Source organism: Muntiacus reevesi, chromosome 6, assembly GCF_963930625.1.
Source record: "Muntiacus reevesi chromosome 6, mMunRee1.1, whole genome shotgun sequence".
Lineage (NCBI taxonomy): Eukaryota > Metazoa > Chordata > Mammalia > Artiodactyla > Cervidae > Muntiacus > Muntiacus reevesi.
The window spans coordinates 93,438,863-93,460,459 of record NC_089254.1 but is presented as its reverse complement, the minus strand read 5'-3'; the positions used below and the strand labels follow the sequence as shown (position 1 = coordinate 93,460,459).

Sequence of the window (21,597 nt, the reverse complement as noted above, 5' to 3'; positions counted from 1 at the left end):
ATATTTGAAAAATACAATTAAACTCAATCAAAAAAGTTTCAAGCAAATGAGAAGTGTCAGAATATTCACTTTTGTTTCATTAGATAATCTAACATAAAAGCACCCAGTTTTTTTAAAGAATCAAAACATTTGTGTTAATCTAGTGACCAAAGTTAATTAGCCAGCAACATTTTTACTCTCACTGTCTAAAATTTTCAAATCCTCTTTTTGTGTGCAATTGTTAAAGTGCTCTGTGATTTACCAAGTTAATTTTTTTAAATAGTCCTGACTTTATGTATCATTTAAGCAGGATATGTGCTTCTTTAGTTTAATTTTTCATCTTTTCTCATGTTCTGTTTTTCTTTTCCCCAGTCCTCTAATCATTTTCATTCTCTTGGCCCTTTACTATCAGATGCTGAAAAATGTCATAAATATTTATGACCTGTTCCTTGTCTTTCCTGATGAAGAAAAACACATATACACTATTTCCATCTATTCACCAGCTATTCCCTCTGGGTGCAAACTGTAACGACTTTGCCTGATCACTGTGATGCCATTTGCTACCAAGTCTTTCATAAATACTAAATGGTGCATTTTTTCACGTTGTGCCCCAAGTAGAGCAGGTTCTCTTTATATATCAGAAGGCCAGTCCAAATGACACATGTTTGCTTTATCAACCTCTGTAAAAGTCTAGAGGTAATTTATATTGATTACATAATAAGAAACTCCATCCCTGGTACAACATGTTCTTTCAGCTGCAGAGCCACACCTGTAGAAATGCTAACTCACATCTGGTTCCATAAATCTGTTCTTTCTGATCCTCTGGAGAGATATTTTTATGTAAACTATATAGCTACATGTGGAACAGGAAAGACCAAAGCAGATGGCTAAACCCAGTAACCATTTCCACTCCATGGCTTTAGCTTTTACTCTCTTTCTTGACTTTGATGTCTTCCTATTTGAGAGTCAGTTCAATCATTTCTTTTATGGAAGGTGTCTCTTACCAGCTTTATTTACACATAGATAACAAACTCAGTGATGATAATGTTATTATCAGGAGGTTTTAAGAACTATCTTTGAGTCAAGACTATCACTTTCACTCACTGATATGTAGATTCCTTCAATTAATTTTTTTGATAAGAATATAACAAGAGGTTACCTTTCTCAATATGTATTTTCATTTTTATTGTTTTCATTGCCTGTGTTACATCTCCACAAAATCTACTTTAAAAACAAACTGTTATAAAAAAAAAGAAAAAAGAAAGCCTGGCTACCTTGAATGCAACTGATTTCTAATGACTGTTTGACCTAATTTAGCTTTTTGTTGTTGTTGTTGTTTACTCGCACGATCGTGTCTGATCTTTGCGACCCCAAGGATTGTAGCCTGCCAGGGTCCTCTGTTCATGGGATTTCCCAGGCAAGAATACTGGAGTGGGTTGCCATTTCCTTCTTCAAGGGATTCTCTAAACCCTGGGATTGAACCTGCATCTCCTGGAAGTCTCCTGCATTGCAGGCAAATTCTTCACTGCTAAGCCACCAGGGAAGCCCAAATTAGCTGTTATTCTCCCTTTAAGATGATTTGCCAATAAAAGTACAACATTAGATTTCCTGATAGAAAGGACAATAACAAGCCTCTTGAGGGGAAGTCATAAAGCCAATGATCCACGGGGCATTAGAGCTAGGAGAGACCACATCTAGTACAACCTCTTCATTACAAAAACTGACAACCGAAAGGTTGAGTCACCTGCCTGACATCATCAAGTGGCTCAAAGGCAGAATTAAATGGATTCTTTCTGCTATTATCTACTGCTAATTCTTTCTACTATTATCTACTGCTAACTCATATTTCAGAGAAAGTTTGGAAGCTCAGTATAAGGAAGACTGGTACTGAGATAACTGCTATAAGGCAAGTCCCTCCATAATTTATGTTTTAGTAATAGGTTTTTTTTTAAAAAAAAAAAAAAAAGTTGTGGTGTTTTGAAATTGGCTAAAACCTATAGATGCCAAGGTTTGGGGGATCATGGATCGTCTTTCTTGCCTTTGTTAGTATTGAAGCTCTTACAAATAACTGTGATAGGATGCAGCTCAGAGCAGAGTGTCAGGAGTTGAACAGCCAGATAAATAAACGCTTTCACTCTAATACTTCTGCCTAAAACTGTAAAGTGAGAGTGGGAGGCATTGCTGGATGTTACCATTTGTTTGGGATGACCCATCTCAGTAAAGCAGCGAGGGGGTTCCAGAATCTGGCATCAAGGTAGAGCAGGCTGAGGAACCTGCCATCAGCCTCAAGGGAAACAAACCAGAATCCAGAGGAGTATTTGGGTATTCAGGTGGAAAGTCCTCGGGGGATTACACAATCTTCATACCTGCAATAATGCTCCAACCATATCTCTAATGACGTACATATAAAACTTTTAGTATGTAAAGCACAATTCTGTTTTAAGGGGCTTAAAAATTAAGCCAAGAATACTAGGCACAATCTAAGGTGATCCAAATAAAGTATAAAAGTGAAAGAGTCGGTTGCTCAGTCCTGTCCGACTCTTTGTGACCCCATGAACTATGTAACCTACCAGGTTCCTCTGTCCATGGGATTCTCCAGGCAAGAATACTGGAATGGGTAGCCATTCCCTTCTCCAGGGGATTTTCCTGACCCAGGGATCAAACCCGGGTCTCCTGCATTTCAGGCAGATTCTTTACCATCTGAGCCCTTATGGAGTGTTGTTAATAATTATGTTAAAGATAATGACTCATTTGCTGTGACACATATGCACAGCAATGTTAACAACAGAGGATATTGGGTGTGGGTATATGAGAACTCTGCAATGTCCTGCAACTCTTCTATAAATCTACAAATTATTATTCTAAAATAAAATTTTAGTTTAAAAATAATAAACAGCATGACCCACCCATAGGACTGCTTGCGCAAGCTGGGCCCAAGCACTCTTGCTTGGATCAAACTTGCTTTTCTTCTACTCTTCTCCTTAGGTTCCTAGAGCATTTTTAAACTTTAACATATTTGGCCATAGATGCTATAATCACAGACATTACAAAGCACAGCACTTTCATATATGTGATCTCATGTGTCAGACATTTAAATGCTAATGAAGACAATTTTAGCGAATCAGAGGGTGACAAAGATTCTAAGATCCGCAACTGTTTATTTTGTGCTTTGGTTTCAGAAAAGCTTGCAAAAAAACTTTTCTGACTACATTAGAGAAAAAGCTCAAATTGGATGGTAGTTTGTCTTAGCCATCCTTTTTCAGGACCTTGGTGTTTCAGATTGTCTCCAAACAAGATGCTGGTCAATACTGCTTTTTAGGGCAAGGATGTAAAGGAATGTGCTTGTCCCAGAAGCCTTAAAAAGGAAAAAAAAGGTGGGGGGGGGGGGGGAAGGGGTGGGGGAAAGAGAAGGAAAGGCTGAACCAGGGGTGGGGCAGCTTACTCCAGAAAGAGAAAGCAGAAGCTGTCAGGCATGGCATAATTTTTGGAAACTTCAAATTCTGAACTTACAATCTAGAGTTTTCTTTAATAATGTATTCAATATGACTTATATCTTCCCAGAAAACCAACCAGCAAAAGTCTTCATATTTCAAAAAAAAAAAAAAAAAGAAAACTGTCCTAAAGATACTTTACTACATAAAGTGCCTTTATGTTTAAGATCTCACTGCTCCCTACCTGGGTTTGCAGAGAAGGAAAAAGGGTATTGTGAGTTTTATAATCAGGAAGCCTGAGGCAAAGAAGTCTGTTCAAAGCCACACAGGTTATCAGCTATAGACATGAAGCAGGCAACAAGGCCACTTTTCTGTGAGACCACCCACTTGGAATCTGAGGTACCCACAAAACACAAGAACCAAGATAGCAAAAACTTAAACTTCATTGCACATGCTCTCAGGAAAAAGAATTAGCAAACTAGAAACTATTCCCAATGGTAAGACTGTTTTAACAGCGTAACTAAAAGCAGAAATATGGAAAGTTATGGCATATAAAAGAATTCTCAAATTTCTATACTTCTCATTTCCTATTTATTCAAGCACAGGTGGGTCAGCAGTTCCAGGCTGGCTGATATAATCTCTGTATCCAATCTTAGGGGCACTAGAAAGCTCCTTGGCTAGATATTTCCATTCTGTCATTGCCATAACTGTATATTATACTTACCCTGCAGAGTGTTTGAAAATTGAATTTTCCTTTTATTATCATCGATACTTTAAAGAAGAAATATCTAAGCAAGAGAGACATAAGGACTTCATGGCTAAAGCATATGGCTACCCAACAACTATAGAACATTTTCAACCAAATAAATCTCAGTGGGAGAAGAAACAACAACAACAACAACAAAAATAGAAGGAGATCAGGGAGGGGCCAAGTGCTGTGGCATCAGTATCATGCCTGCACTACCTGGGGAAAAAGCCATAGAATTGAGGGATTTCCCTGAAGGTCCAGTGGCTAAGAATCTGTGCTTCCAATGAAGGGGGCCTGGGGTTCTGTCTCTGGGCAGGGAACTAGAACCCATGTGCCCCAACTAAGACATGGAGCAGTCAAATAAATAAGTAAATATATAGTAGAGGGAAAAAAAGCCACAGAATTGAGTGCTGAACATGTAGCCCACCCTGTGATCCACCAGGAGGAGTGCCACAAACCTAGCTGCTCTAGTTATATTCAGCAAAAGTCAGAAATGACTCGAGTTTTTCACCAGGCAAACTGGGGTATAATCATTCAATGGACTGTCAGCAAAGTGAAGGAAAGGGTGAAGGACACCACAGGCAGGGTCGGGGGTGAACGGCTGGCCGATCTGGTGACAGGGTAACTTTCACAAGCCACACAGGGTGCTCCTTCATGAAGTCTAGGAACAAATGGATGGAAGGGACAGAGGCCAGAACAGTGGTTCCCTGGGCCCAGGTACAGCAGTGGGGAGAGGGGCTAAAGGAGAATGGATGGAATTCATCTCCATCTTGATCTGGAGGATAGTTATACGGATGTGCACATATGTGGAAATTCTTCCAGCTGTACTTTTAAGATTGGTGCACTTCATTGTATGTATATTACAACTCTACGTATATTCCACCTCAAAAAAAAGTGAAGGATGTCACACTTCAGCCTTGAGTCAGTCTTTCCCATAGGCTCCAAAATCAGACCAGAAGGTTTTAGTGAAAATTCTCTACTTTTGTCATCTTCAAAAAAAAAGAAAGAAGATGAAAGGGAAGGAGGTCCAGTAGTGGGAGAAGAAAAGAAGGATGGAGGGAAGAAGGGAGTAAACTTTAATAAAACCTTTATTTCCTTCCAAAAAGTATCTTCTTTCAGTTTCCCTTATTTATTAATTTCTTGAGTACTTTTAAAAGGAGGAGAAATTATGATCCAAATTCTAAAATAAGTAAATAAATAAAGGACAAAAGAAGCTTTTTCTGGCTGACATAGTACTACATGCATGCATGCTCAATCACTTCAGTTGTGTCTGACAAAGAGTCATGTCTGACTCTTTGAGACCCCGTGGACTGTAGCCTGCCAGACTCCTCTGGCCATGGGATTCTCCAGGCAAGAAAACTGGAGTGGGTTGCCATCCCCTTCTCCAGGGGATCTTCCTGACCCAAGGGATTGAAACCTCATGTCCTGTCTCCTTCATTGCAGGCAGAATCTTTACTGCTGAGCTACCAGGGAAGCCCGATACAGTGCTATACTGTCAAATATTTCAGAATTGAGGGCCTAGTTTCTAGTAATTCACAAGAGGAAACTATTTTTCCTTTCTCATTTTAGAGTTGAGAAGGCACTTCCTTGCATGACCTTGAATAATAACTGATGTGATTTTTCAGAATGAACCGTAAGTTGCAGATGACTGAATCATAAAAAGAACTGCATTTGAAAGAGATCTAAGTCAATGTTTATTCTTAATCTTTTCACCTCAAAGTTTATTTCTACATATGTTAAGCCTATAGCAGCCATTACTAGATTTTTAGAGGCTAAAATAATCCAGTTTACTGAAGTCACAACACAGTCAGTTTTGACTATCTTTTTCAGGCCATATATTTTCAACTCTAAGTGTATACATGTATACAAACTGAAAATATGCCCTGTAAGAACCCAGATGCATACACAGAATGCATCTATGTGATAGTTCTAGGTATGACTGCTTATAGAGATTGTTTTAGTCTCTGAGCAGAGGTGCTGAATTGGTGACAGTCCTATAAAGGAGTCACTTGAGACCCATTTGACGGTGGTGGTGGTTGTGTGTGTGTGTGTGTGCAACAAATTTGTCCTGCATGTATTATGGCAAACAAATGTGGCCTCTTTGAGATGCACTCAAGATTGTAGCAAAACAAAGGGAAGAAGGGGCACTTAAGTGGTGACGTAAGATCTAGAATAGAGAAAAGGAAAGAAAAGTGAGGAAGGGATAAGGGAAAATAGAAACTCACAGTGACAAAAATATAAAAAGGTTCCTGGGGTGGAAATAAAAAGAAGAATCAGAACATAAATGGTGTTGTTTTTTTAAGATCCAGAAATAGAGGGAGCCGTTGCTAAGTGAAGTAGGCTCTATGGAAGGCAGAAAACAATCATGGGCAGGATAACGGGTCCATCCCAAATTACCCAGGACTGTCTCCGTTTAGAACTGCTATTTTAGGAAAATTATTAATAGCTCTTCCTTTCCCTCTTGGTTTAGATAATAAATGATAGAGTTACTGTCTGTATAGACCACTTCTGGCCAAAGACAGAAAGTAGCCATAAGCAGGACTCAATCTGGGCAATGACATCAAGAAGAGCTTTAAGGAAGAGGTAAAAGGAAACAATAGCTAAACAAAGAGGGGGAAAACGAGACCAGGTATAATGTGCAGACAATTTGTAACCAATTATGCCAAACAGATAAAGTTAGAAAGGCCTTGTAGAGGAAAAAGTGTATGAAAACTTGAAGATGCATGGGGAAGAGATAGAAGAAAACAAAGATAAGAGACATGATTCAGAGCACAGATATGTTTAGGCACCTATATTTTCCCCTGTATTGGGGGATGTATGTATGATCAGCATGTATGAAAATGACTTAAAATGGCCATCTTGGCTTTCCACCCTGTGTAGGCACGCATAAAGTCCCATCTGCTGTTGTCTCCTAGTCTGCTGCTCCAAAGCTGCTCACCTCCTCCTAACTCTCTGCCTCTCAGCCTTGCAGGCTCCCTTGAGCAAGCCTTCCCACCAAGCCCCTGCCCCCCACCTCTGATGGCCGCATACCAGACTGTCTGCCACTGTGGTTTCACAGGCTTCCACAGATAGGCCACAGTATGTGAAGCTGCCCTTCGCTGCGTCATTTCAGAGACCTCTTTTGACTTTTTCCTGGATCGGAATTTTGTGTTGCGAAAAGCAGAAAGTAAATGTCAAGGGCAAGTTCAAAAGGTCAAGTGATTTCTAGCTAAGCCTTGCTTACACCCAGAGGGAAGATGGAATACCACCAGCAAGAGGGTCTTTGGTATTTAGAGTTTCAAAAACTATGTCTCATAGATTTCTACCATTATTTTGAATTGGGGCATATTATGGGTTGAAGTTTGTCTCCCTCAAAATTCTTATGTTGAGGTCCTAACCCCCAGCACCTCAGAATGTGACCTTTTATGAAAATAGGATTTTCACAGAGGCAATCAACTTACAATGAGGTCATTAGGATGAGCCCTAATCCAATACTACTGGTAACTGTAGAAGAAGAAATCTGCATACAGAGAGGATGCTATGTTTACATGAAGAAGGCCATCTACAAACCAAGGGGAGATGCCTGAAGCAGATCCTGCACTCACAGCCCTCACAAGGAACCAGCTCCTCTGACACCTTGATGTTGGACTTCCAGCCTCCAAAACAATAAGTTTCTATTATTTAAGACATCTAGATTATGTTCCTTTATTATAGCAGTCCTAGGAGACTGATACCCTAGAGATGCAGTCTGGTGGAAGATGAGAATTAGGAGAAGCTCGCCAGACTAATTACAGTTTTTTTTCACTTCCCTAAGAAGACTAAGGAATGCTTCTTTGAGTTATCTGGAAAAAGTCCCTATGGCAAGTGGGACTGGATGATCCGGAGGAAATAATTTTGGTAGTTCATGCCTCAGTTTCTCCCTCGATGGAGTTGATCATGGGGCCTGTGGTCTGAAATTCACACTATGACTGAGTGGCAAGGTGAAGGGTTATCACAGAAATATTCTGAGTTTGGGGCAGGAAGACCAAACTTAAAATGTGGAGCCTTATTAATAAATATACTGAGAATAGCTGTCACAGAAAGTAGACCCTCAATTCTTTACCTGATCACTGAAGTGGAGTACTTCCCACCTGATCCTCACAGAATCAGCTCTCTCCACCTTTTGAGTATCTAAATTTGACACGATTAAAACCCAAAATAGCTTGATGTATTTGGACAAAGAATTCTCCTTCAGTACAGACTATCTCTTCTTGTGTTAGAGAAAAGGCTTGCTAACCTGCTTGTTAGACTATCTCTGCTACCAGGAAAAGAAAACACAAAAATATTTCTGCACATTACTTTTTTTTTTTTAAGCTGTTATAGGCCTAGATCTCATCCTATCAAACACTTACTTGAAAAACCTCTTGAGTCACTAGTAAAAGCAGTGGTGTTTAGCCCTGCTTCCTTATATGGCAGGGAAGGACAATGTGCTTGTCTATTTGAACTGCAGTGTGGCTCTCTGACAAATTATAATGACTGGTTATGGAAACCTCCTGCTCTGCTTTCCATCGTTCTTCCTAGGAAAGACAGAACAGACAGCTGTAGGGAAATGGAATAGGTTGGAGTCAGGGAATATCATTGAATCATTAGTTATTTGCCAGTTGTGTGATTTTGGGCAACTAATTTACTTTTGAGAATTTTGAGAGACCCTTGGACTGTAAGGAGATCAAATCAGTCCATCCTAAAGGAAATCAGTCCTGAATATTCATTGGAAGGACTGATGCTGAAGCTGAAACTCCAATACTTTGGCCATCTGATGAGAAGAACTTACTCACTGGAAAAGCCCCTGATGCTGGGAAAGATTGAAGGCAGGAAAAAACGGGACGACAGAGGATAAGATGGTTGGATAGTATCACCAGCTTGATGGACATGAGTGTGAGCAAGCTCCGGGAGTTGATGATAGACAGGGAAGCCTGGTGTGCTGCAGTCCATGGGGGTTGCAAAGAGTCGGACACAACTGAGCAACTGAACTGAATTTACTTTACTGACCTGAGGTAGTTATCTTCTACCTGAACAGTGCCTGTCATGTAACAAGTATACCAACAAGGTAGCTTACTGAGTTAGCTTACCTTCACAACCATCTCTAACTTAAAGGCTCAGGAGAGCTATCAATCACTCCATTTGTTTGCTCTGTCTTCCAAGGTCAGTGCTTTGTTCTCTAGATAAGTCTCAATCTTCTTCCTTCTCCCATTCTCTCCTCTTTCCTCTCTCCCTCTCTTACTCTAGGTCTAATACACAAAAATCCTACAAAGCAACCCAGTCTCAGGAATAATAAAACATTTTAGCCAGACTAGATAAAAGATGATTCAGAATGTTCAAGGCAGCACAGACCCAGTGATAAGTGTAGAAGAGAAAATCCTGTGGTTGAAAGGGATGGTGGGAGTTGTCTGCCTCTGTAGTGTATGGCTGTCTGCGCTCTGAGCTCCAGAGACAGACAGATCTAGTTAGAAAGTGCTTATGCTGACCTGAAACAGGGTTTCCTGGAATTGTTTCTATTGGTCCTAGTTGTACTTCCTGGAGAACTGGACATGAAAGAATTTGGCTCCTTTTGCTCTGTCTACAGGATAGCAGTGGAGCAGGCAACTTGGGAGAATGGGTAGCTAAGGGCACTGGAACTTTTAAAAGGAGCCCCATGCCTACAGATAGCCTCCACGGGAAGCCACGGCTAGTAGCTGACGATTTTTAACTTAATGCTTGTCATGTGCAAAGCAGTTCAACTCTATTATTTCTAGTCCTTATAACAATGACAAAAAGGAGGAAAAAATGATCCCCTTGTTGAGGTAAAGAAATAGGCCAGATAATAGTAAGTTTAAGATTCCAGCTCAAGTCCTCCTGATTTTAAAGTGTGTTCTCAGATAGGCCACATCCCCAGAAATATACACAAGCTCAAATGGAGTAATTAGGCAGCACAGTGTGGTGGTTGAGGATGTGGACTATGGAGCCAGTTTATCCAGGTTTGAATCTTGATTCTGCCACTTACTAGCTGTGTGACATTAGATGTGTTACTTAACCTGTGTAACTCAGTTTCCTCATCTGTCAATCTGATTGTTATGAAGATTATTTATTTAATTAGCTACTTGGCCTGTGTCAGGGGCTACTGTAAGCACTCAGGACTGATACAATTAGAGAGCTATCAAGGAATTCAAACATGAATATTGGCTTCCACTTTCTTATCAAGAAGAAATTATGGACATTTATTTCTTTAATTAGTTAACTCACATATTAAGCACCTACTTTATGTGGGGCAAGGCATTTTTTTAGGCTCAAGTCACAGCACTTGAAAAATCCAGACAAGGTCTCTGAGTTCATAGTGCATCGTTTTAGGAGCATGGGAAACAAAACAAGTAAACAAATAAATAGGCAGTCATAAGCATACATTATGAATATGCATATACCTAAGCATGGGGTATCCCGATTGGCTCTTCAATTAACTTTACTGACTTGATATTTTAGGGTCAGTGGTGTGCTAATAAATGTTCGATAACAATCCCTGGGGGTTGGTGGGGCGGGGAGTCTGATTTGTGTTATTTCCTAATTTCCAGGGTGTAAATACTTCCATCATGGTTGACCTCAAGCTCCCAACATGTCATTGGTGAATAAAGAATTGGGAGAAGTTCTCTTGCACAGTATTTGGTGGTATTTCCATTATATGGATAAAATAGATGTAACTAACCTCAATAGCATAGTTAATAGTAAAATGTAAAATAATTAGGAAGAGGTCAGTTTTGAGTATTTTTTAACCTTGTTTTTTGCTATAATTTAACTGAAAGTCTATGCAATTTAATTTTGGATAATGACTGTATAATGACTAGCTCTCAAAATCTTGAAAATTTAGCAATTGGCTTTTGGGAGCTAGTATGAGCTGGCTGCACACACTACTGGGTAAGGAGACATTTCGGAGGAAAAGGAGACTGAGTCACAGTTGTGTCATCATGCAGACATAGGTCCTAATCTGATTCCTTTTTAGTTGCTTTTTTCCAGCAAGCTCTGCTTTCATGTACACAGTGGAAGCACTGCTCTGTAAACTAAATACCATCGGCACAAATATAGCAACCATTCTGGCATTCTTCTTGGACCAGGTTGTTCATACAGATATGGTTTTAACTCTACAGGCCTTAGTGAATATAATTTATGTCCTTGGTGTTCTGAATATAGCAGATTCTTCTGTGCAATACGGAGGTACCTCCTGACTGTTGTGTAAGGGAAAACCCTAGGGATGGAGTTTCTGTCTTACAAAAGCCAATTACTCCCCCTGTCCATGAACCTGAGGCCTCTTGTCTCTTAGGGCTAACAGACTTCTGAAGGGGCCACCCAGGGAAGCATCCAAGGCCCCAGACTAAGAGGAGATAGACGGTGAGAGTGGAGGATTTGTACATTCCTTACCACAAAGTGGAAAACAGAGAAAAACATTTTCTGTTTTTCTTGGTAAGCTAAATGTCTAAAGTAACCAACATCCAAAACATCCTAAGGACAGAAATACTTAAAGAGACAATTTTTCTTCAATTCATCCCTCCCCTGAAGCCTAAATTTCACTTGGTAATGGTGGCTGGAACAGGAAGTGGAAATACCATGAGAAATTTTATTCTTGCCACATTTTCAGTGCTTTACAAAAGCAAACACTGGAAATCTCATCAGAGAGCTTGACCTTACAGGGTTGATAACTTTGCGGCCAAACCAACAGAGTATTGGAAGCTGGAGGAATTTTCAGATAAATATTCTAGTGCTTCTGGAGAGACTCTTTAGCAATACTGATTATTTGGAATAGACAGCTGTAACTTTTGGAAAGAAATTATCTGAAACTAAACAACAAGGCTTCTGAGGAGTAAGTGATTCCATGGATCTACTATAAGTTATTTTAAGCACAGATGTACAGAACTGTTTCTGAGTCGAGGTGTTTTAGCAGAATCACAGGGAGTTTTCATAAACTGGACCCCATTCTAATCCTACTGTATCAGAATTTCTGTAGATGAGTCTCAGGGATGTTTTCAGAAAATCCTACAGATGACTCTAATTAAGATCTCCTGGATTATAGGCAAATTGGGGTGCAGTGTACAATCCAAATCCATAAACTGTTAAAATGGGAGGGACATTTTCTTATGCTACCAGGAGAAGCAACCTGGTGTACTGAAAGATTAACAGCGTGGGACTTAGGACACGTGTGTTCTGGAACCACCTTTGCCACTAATTAACTGGGTGACCTTGGTCAAGTCACTTGGTTTGTTCTTTCATTCAGCAGATATTTACCAGACTTCCGCGATGTGCCAGGCATTAGGTATATATTGGGGGAAAAAAAAGATGTTCCCTGCCATGATGAATCTTACTGACATGAATCAAAGAAACCTATAAATATGTGTGTAATTTTACTTGGTGTGGCTAAGCTTTAATTTCTCATCTAGAAAATGAAGAGTAGATTACTGGTTCTTTTCTTTTTACAGAAGTACTTCTTAAGATCCCAAATTTCTTGGCCCAACCTTCCCACACACAATATAATTACATGTTTTAGGTCCGCTGATTAAGAAAACACAATACCAAAAACTGCTATGAATTCAATAACTGTTTACAATAAATTAACATTTGTGTCATCATAATGCACCTATAGAACTAGAAAAATAGTAGCACATATTGTTTACTCAGCGTGTCAAAATCGCTTACTGCATATATGGACTTATTTACCTCTTGCAGTAACTTGGTGGCCTCCCAGGGGTCAAAGGTACAGAGGTTAGGAAACTACAGGCTATGTTAATCTCATGAAATACGTGGTACTTGAGTAGCAATGGCTCTTTTTTTTTTTTTCAATTAGTTGGAGGCTAATTACTTCACAACATTTCAGTGGGTTTTGTCATACATTGACATGAATCAGCCATAGAGTTACACGTATTCCCCATCCCGATCCCCCCTCCCACCTCCCTCTCCACCCGATTCCTCTGGGTCTTCCCAGTTCACCAGGCCCGAGCACTTGTCTCATGCATCCCACCTGGGCTGGTGATCTGTTTCACCATAGATAATATACATGCTGTTCTTTCAAAACATCCACCCTCACCTTCTTCCACAGAGTTCAAAAGTCTGTTTTGTACTTCTGTGTCTCTTTTTCTGTTTTGCATATAGGGTTATCGTTACCATCTTTCTAAATTCCATATATATGTGTTAGTATGCTGTAATGTTCTTTATCTTTCTGGCTTACTTCAAAAAATATGGAACGCTTCACGAATTTGCGTGTCATCCTTGCGCAGGGGCCATGCTAATCGTCTCTGTATTGTTCCAATTTTAGTTTATGTGCTGCCAAAGCGAGCACGCAATGGCTCTTTTCTTATACAACAGACATCACGATCAATGACAGCATTTAACTGCCCAAAGGAAGTTTAGCCTCAGCCTCAGAATCCTTCTCCACAGAGTATTCCAGATGGTCACTACCAACTGTTTAAAGTTGGCAAACAGATGAAAAATTATTATCGTTCCTGGGCTAAATGACTTCTAACGCCTTGCCCAGCTTTTAAAAATCCACGAATTGTTTATATTTAGTTCTGCTGTCCTGTGGGGCTTCCCATGTAGTGCTAGTAGTAAAGAACACACCTGCCAATGCAGGAGATGTAAGAGATCTGGATTCAGTCCCTGGTTTGGGAAGATCCCCTTGAGGAGGACATGGCAACCCACTCCAGTATTCTTGCCTGGAGAATCCCATGGACAGAGGAACCTGGCAAGCTATGGTCCATGGGGCTGCAAAGAGTTGGGCATGACTGAACTGACTTAGCATGCACTGTTGTCTTGCAAACATTACCAAGAACTGAAACGTTTACTAAGAGTACATTAGCTTTTATGCATTTAACTTACTCAGTACTGTGATTTACACTGAGATGTATTGATATGTGTGTGTGAAAGTTGCTCAGTCTTGTCTGACTCTTTGCGACTCCATGGACTCCATGCTATTCTCCAGGCCACTATACTGGATTGGGTAACCTTTCTCTTCTCCAGGGGATCTTCCCAACCCAGGGATCGAACCCAGGTCTGCCCTATTGCAGGCGGATTCTTTACCAGCTGAGCCACAAGGGACGCCTAAGAACAGTGGAGTGGGTAGACTATCCCTTCTTCAGCGGATCTTCCCAACCCAGGAATTGAACCAGGATCTCCTGCATTGCTGGAGGATTCTTTACCAACTGAGACAGGGAAGGCCTAAGAGATATATTGATAGCTATTTTTATTTGTTAACATTACTAAGTCATTGCATATTTAATTTAAAAGATTGCCTTATTTTGTGGGGAGCCATATCACACAAATGACTCATATGAAAATACTCATGTTTTCTTTGGAATCTTTCTAAAATGGATAATTCTTATCTTTTTAATTATCAGTGGTACAAAGTTTCCAGGCCAATTCCTTTAAGATTGGTTCATCGGACCATGCCGAAGTGATCATTAGGAACTGTATGACTCTGACAGTGGGTGTTTGATTCTCCATAAATTCTGTCACATAAAAATTCAAATGATATTCATTGACAGCTGTTGGACATTTCAGCTAATTCGCTTTCCATGCCTAACTTTCTCTTCTAACTAAATAATTGCCCACTGGGCTGTATTATTCCCCAGGGGTGGCGACTGCAGCCAGACACACTGGTAATTCATCCATAGGCATGCAAGTAACCCTTGATTTTCCTAAGGGATTTGCCAAAAGCAATAGTTATTAGCTGAACCAATCACATTTTCTCCCTCAGAATTTAACCAGGAAGCACAGAAAAAATTCCCCAGTCTGCAGGTCAAGAAAAAGCAGCCGCCATATGTGCTGTAGCTGGGTCACGTTAATGGTAGTACATGGACCTCTGCTGGGTTGCTTCGACCCACCTTGACTGCAGCCCCATTCTCCTTGGACTCTGGTCCCGTCTTGGCTTCTATCCTTGGGTTTCCTTGAATTTCCATCCCTTTATTATTCCACATGTATCTTATCATTCTGTCCCTTTACTCAAGCTACTGAAGCTTATTAACATAAGGGTCTATTTGTTCCAAGCAGTGTGCCAAGAGTTCTCACATATGTTACTGTACCTGTCTGTACACTGCCTTGCTAAGCAAGCTCTTGGTTTTTAACCTCTGTCTGACTTCTGATTTTTGCTGTTTTTCTTTTACTTATCTGGCTGTAATTCACATGTTAGCCCATCGGTGTATTTTATGTCTATGTGGCTTAGACCCTCCTGACTCCAGTGGAATGAAGGTACTTCTGGCCCTAGGGTCTCTGGTGGTTGGGGGGGGGCTCACCCTGGTCCTGCCCCTCTTTAGCACTCAGGTGAAATCTGCCTAGTTCCCCAGTTTGAGCCAAGAGGGAATGTTGCCTGTGAGGGTAAAAGAAACTAATCAACTATTCCTACTTAATATATCCCCCTCCTAGTGAGATGACTTCCTTACAGTTAAGTGCCCTCATCTACATATTCACAAAACCATGCTAGAAGCCTCAGGAAATTATTAAAAAGCAATTTATCTTCAAGTTAGCCATCAGTGGTACACATACATTTTTTAAAAGAAAGGCCATGTTCTAAAACGAGCGCTTAGTAAGAACACCCAACTGACCTAAAATATTCCCCCAAATATTCATTTTCTTTCAACCATTCTTATCAATCCTCTTACTAAATTCTCAGCATACACTTAAGAGCATAACAGCAGCCTTTCCTGAATTCTTCAGCCCCTCAGTTCCCTACAGAAAACTTTCTCTAGAGATGATGTTTTCTTTGAAATGGAGGCCATATGAGGTAATCTCCTTCTATATATGTGTATATTTACACCATCCTGTCTTCCTTCCAAAGAATCTAGGAAACAAGGAAGGACACCTCCTCACGTGTTCTGCTCCCATTCACTCTTGTCTCCAGGGAAAACCAACACTTTATCCCACTGCCCACCCCAACCTCCACCGGCTCAAGGGTTTCTCACAAGGCAGTCAGAAAAGTGGGTTCTCAATGGACCTTGAGGGGTTAGAGTTTTTATCAGCTTCTCAAAGACTTCCATGAGAAAACAACAACAGCACAGGGAAGGATGGCTGAGAGGGCAGCCCCATCCCCTCTTGCTCACAGCTACCCCATCACCCCGGCCTTCTCCCCTCTGCTCACAACACTCGCCCACCAGCAGTCAGCCTGTGAGCGGAAGAGTGGCTCTTTACCACAGAAACTGCTCTTTCCCTATTTTGAGCATATCTAGGCTTGATTCTTCTGCTATTGTCTGGGCCTCACCCTACAGCCCAGCCACTGTAAACTGTCTGCGTTGGATCAGGAAAGCCCCCTTTGTTTGGCCTGGGGATGGAAGAACTAGAGAAGTTGGTAGAGGCGGAGGCCGGGGGTAGGAAGTGAGGGATGCCACCACAGGGTCCGTCACAGGGGCCCCAGCTGGGGGTGCTGAAGACTGAAGCAAGCAGAGATGAGAGGCCAGATGCGTGGCTCTCTCTGGTCTCAATACCAACAGGAACACAGCCAGAAGCTCTCGATTACCTCAGCCTCCTCACAATCCCAGGCTTGACATGCTGGGATTCGTCCCATGCTTTTGGCTGGGGGCAGAGAAACTGCCTCATTTACCAAGGCCTTTCTGTTGTCAGCGCCTTGTCACTGGTCTTCCATTCAACAGGATCTTCAGATTTCCTGGTTCCTGGATGTGGCCTCACACCACTGATGACCCAACTTATTCGACTCCTGAAACTTTTGTCCTCCTGGTCTCTGATTATGAAAGCCAAAGTTTAGTCAACACTGGGGTGGACCAGTATCCCCTAAACTCTGGGTTCTGGGTTTTAGAAAGAACCAGCATCTAGCAGGTATCACTCAAAGGTCTTCAAATATGAGGAAGAATGGAGCAGATAATTAGGGAAAATAGACAAGAAGGGGAGATACTAGCCAAAATGAGCATAATGTCCAAAGGACTCAAATTGAAGGCAGTGGAGTGTACAGCCTATAGAGAAGAAGGGGAAACATCTCGCTCACACATCGTAACCACTGTGGGAGATAGGAGAAGCATTAGAAGGTCCATTCCACAGATGAGGTCAAAGATTGATGACTTCCCTCAAAGTTCTGAGCTTTTTAAACAGGAGAACCAGTACTCAGACTGACTCTCAGGAGTGAAGTCAGAGCTACAAGTATCTCTTTAAATTAACCAACTACTCCAATCCTATGGGCTTTTCTCCAATATCAAACTTGAATTAACTTGATGGATGAAGGCCTTTCAGTAAGGAGAAAATGTTTCTATTTTGGGGCCCTGGGAGAATTTACCCAGAAAATTCTTTTTAAAAGTCTGAAAATTCTTTGGCAGCATCTTTCTAACCTCCTCCTTAGTCCTACCATGCTATTTGCATACCACCCCGTCAGCATTTTCCCTGGTCCCCCACCATGGCCTCACCCTACCACATTTCTGAGACATGTGACAGGCTGCAGGCAGATGGGGAACCTGCCAGTCTCCCCTCATGCCCATGTACAGGTCATTTTTTTGTCTTGCTAAAGAATGACTAACCAGTAACCGTTCTACCATGAAAATGACAAATGGAGATAACTACGTGTGTTCTTAAGAAAAGGTCTACTAAGGTACATTTTGGGGGCTTCTCGGGGGGGGCTCAATGGTAAAGAATCCCTCCTGCCAATGCAGGAGCCTCAGGGGACCTGGGTTTGATCCCTGGGTTGGGAAGATCCCCTAGAGAAGGAAATGGCAACTCACTCCAGTATTCTAGCATGGGAAATCCTGTGGACAGAGGAGCCTGGTGGGCTACAGTCCATGGGGTCGCAGAGTAGGACATGACTGAGTCAGCATGTACACGGGCACATTGTACTCATCAGAATAGAAAATATAGCCAGATACAGGATCACCCTATACTATCTGCTCCAGAGCAGATCCTCAGACCAGTCACAAGAGCCAATTAGAATTGCTAATGGCCTCACTGTCAGGGAATACTTATATGCATCTCATTTAAATCCTTCAAGCTTCACTTTGAACCTTCTCTTCAATGTAAGAAGTGTCTGTTTATCTAAAGCAGTCTTTTGATCCGAATTATTTAAATTGTACATTCTGCTGGTTTTGAATAATGGAAACAACCTAGCATGTTACCTATGGATCAATTCATTGTACATTCCTCCTGTGTGCTGAGATCACTTTTCACTAGTGACTTTTTAGTCCAGATTTTTGCCATTGTATTTCTTTTTATTAAATGATTTTAATCAAAGAGAAATTTTTGTGCTGTGGTTTCATTGTGTTCCTTTGCTTTACTCTTTGGGGAGATGTGTGCTAGCTAATATTCAACAAAAGTAGCAGAAAGAGTGACCTGAAGTCCTACCTAAAGTATAATGCCCAAATCCCCTTGCTCCATCACTACATAGAGTAGAACACTTGAAGCATTATTTTGAGAAAATGTATTTTTGTGGTTGTTTGGGGGGGGGTGGGGAGCGCACGAGGAAGGTAGGAGAGAGTGGTGGTAGCAAAGTTTGAACTGTCAGGGATTCAGAGATGTTGGTTTCAAAATGGAATTTATCCTCAAATCCCAAGATTATAGATTTCCTCCCAAAGTACATTCCCTACATGGTTTAGAGAGCAGTTGAGAAAGAAACTGCTCTCTGTATTTTGATTGACATTAAAAACACTGTGAAAATAGTTTGGAACTTGATCTCTTCGAGGGAATGACAATAATCAAACTATAGCTTTGCCTGCAGCCTTTCTTTCACACTTACTCAGAACTGTTCCAGGAAGAGAAACTCACAGGGAATTCTGTTCTCATATATCACTTCTAGAAGGAGAGGGAAGCATTCTCAAGAAAATTATCCCCAAACTTTTAAATATGAAGGCAGAAGATTATTTAATGAATCTCAACGCAAAACCACCTCTATTCATGGAATAAAATCAAATCGAGTCAGTCATTTGGAACTGGAAACCTTTAATATCCAGGTTTATTTTTGAAAAAAAAAAAAAGCTCAGATATGTCTTTCTTGCCCTATACCACCTAGTCTTCACTTAAATTCTAGATATCCACGTCTGGTTTTGCCAAACACGTTAGAAGGATTTCACTATTCCAGCTCACAAGTCCATCTGCATAGTCTGATTAACAGATGGGATCCACAAATACCAAGTACTTTGTTCTCACTCATCTTTTTTTTTTTTTTACCATGTATTGCCACTCAAATTTCCCCACCCTTTACAACCATCTCTTTCTAAAAGGAATTCCAGGCTATTACCAACTAGCTGCCTTGCACTACTGTTTAAGATGCCCCAATATGTCTGACTATCTTGAAATGAAAGCTTGCTCCCTCCCTTCCCAGAACAAACTTGCAACCTACACCTTTTTCAAATTCTCCAGTGACACTCAGGCATGCTTTCAAACAGAAAATAGGATTTCTTGAGAAATAGTTTGGTCAGATGTGAAATGCGATTTCTAAAAACACACCCACTAGCACATGCATTCTCTCATTATTAGGTTTTATAGGAAACAGATCACGGGAGGCATCTTCTGTCTGGGCAAATAGCAGATCAGTTACATTAACCCAGGTTATGCTAAATGCCAGTGATCTTCCTCCCCCTACCCCTGACCTTATCTCCTTGCAGCTCTAGAAGTCAAGTCTTAAACACTGGTAGCGAATAAAATGTAAATGCGTTTGGTTAAAAATGATCACTTTTGGCTTCTCATCCACCTAGAAAGTTATTGTTGTTTTTAAAGCAAAACCTCTTTAAATCTCTGATAATAAAAGATGCAGGAGAGACGGCTGGCATGAGCAAATAGGCACCACACGACTATTGACACTGGCCTATGGCGATCAGGTATAATCCCCAGGGCACTCCTGAACAAAACACTATCTTATCAAGTTTCCAGTGGTCCCTGGATATAAGTCTCTCTATAATCTCTTCTCTCATCCAGACTCTAAGAACAAAACTTGAAATCTCATCCTGTTTGTCTTCCGGGAACATCTGCAGGGCAGCAAAGCCCAATCCCGAGCATTTGTGTGGTTTACTGACTTTTATAATCTTGCATCTCCAGCTACCTTGCCCAGGAATGCTGACTGAAACCCAGAGAAAGCCCCCACGCTCTCTGGAGGAGATTAAAAGAAAGCCCTCTGTGCCTTACCTCGTAGGCTGAAACTTCTTCCCGGGGACTAAGTCGGAAAGGAAGGACTGATTTCTTTAAGCAGGAGCACAGCGAGAGGGCAGGCAGGCAGGCAGCCTAATACACACTGCTCTATTCAAGAAAACTCCAGACCGCCCTTCCTCAGCCCCTCCCAGAAGTCCATGCTAAGTGAACACATATCCCCTATGTTTACAGTCGGCATCGGTGGTATGCATTGTCCTGTAGTTTTTCTAATAGGCAGCCAATGACGACACCCCAGCCGAGGTGGATGCAGCCTGCCTGTTGGAGATGCCTGTCATTCCCTAGGCATGCTCAGGAAATCACTCATCAGAAAAAAACCAAGACCTAAAAAGCTCTGAAACTGCGTGCAGGCTGCCAAAACCAGCCTGCTACATGCCCTTTTTTGGTTATCCTTAGCAGGGCCTCTGGAAGTGAATCCATTGTCAGGAACAATCATAAGAAATGTTAATCTTGGAGAAAGAGGCTGTCTTGTAGAACACAAATGGAGCTTTAAAAAGAAAGCACAGTCCATGAAACTTAAACTTAACAGTCCGTACATTTATTGGGGTGGGGGTTGGGAAAGGCTCTTTGATTGAGAGATAGCCTATTTCTTTTAAAAGTAGTTGTACATACAAAATGGAATTTAATTGTGTATGCAATTTTAAAGCCTGAAATGGCTAGGACCCAGGTCCAATGTACAGGCTAAATTTTAAACTGAAAGAGGCACAGCCTCCTAAAATATGTGCTATAAAAACAACTAATCCAAAAAAAAAAAAAAAAAAAAGCAGGTCTTTTTTTAGTAGAATAAGTATGCTGCCAGAAATTCATCCAGGCAGGGTCCTATAGACTTGGCTATCCTCTTTGATTTTCCACATCACCTTTCTCTCTCCTTCCCTCTCCCCTCTTTTTACTCAGATTTGGTGACAGATATTGCTGGAAGCTGTGCACAGAACAGGGTGTGAAGGGATCTAGCAGCTGCTTTGGAGCTGGTGTGGATAGATGCATATGCCCACAGAGATGACACTGACATCCTCGTGTCTTCGTGAAAGTACTCCAAACGACTCTTCCTTGATAGGATGTGTGCTGTGAGAGGGTCAGAATTAGGAGATGCTGAATTAAAATGAAATTAACTAGCCTGTGTGTATATATATTCTGTGGTCTTGTACTTCTTGTACAGAATTTACTCAGTCGATCAGTACTCAATTCAGTAACAAGAGACTGTGAACCAGGTGCTGGGGCTAGGTGCTACATTTCTGCCTCATTCATTATTGCTCTGTGTTTGGAGACTCATCCATTACTGACCAGAAGGAGTTAAAATATTTTGCCTGACTAATTACAAGCCCAGAAGCATGGTCTTCAAAAATCTTA

At 41.1% G+C, this 21,597-nt stretch overlaps 1 protein-coding gene and 1 non-coding gene across 6 annotated transcripts in view; both read right to left on the bottom strand.

The window, feature by feature from the left end:
- CALD1 (caldesmon 1) overlaps positions 1–20,512 on the bottom strand; it is a 202,601-nt gene extending 182,089 nt beyond the window's left edge. For 3 of the 5 annotated variants that reach the window (XM_065939008.1, XM_065939007.1, XM_065939009.1), the window contains exon 1: positions 20,230–20,512. The gene's annotated coding sequence lies outside the window, so the exon portion shown is untranslated. The remainder of the gene's footprint in view (positions 1–20,229) is intronic. The other 2 variants (XM_065939012.1, XM_065939013.1) reach the window with 2 other exon arrangements.
- Positions 13,362–13,468, bottom strand: LOC136171234 (U6 spliceosomal RNA). Its single transcript, XR_010663785.1, has one exon. It is a non-coding gene; the product is annotated as a U6 spliceosomal RNA (small nuclear RNA).
- Positions 20,513–21,597: the final 1,085 nt, after the last annotated feature.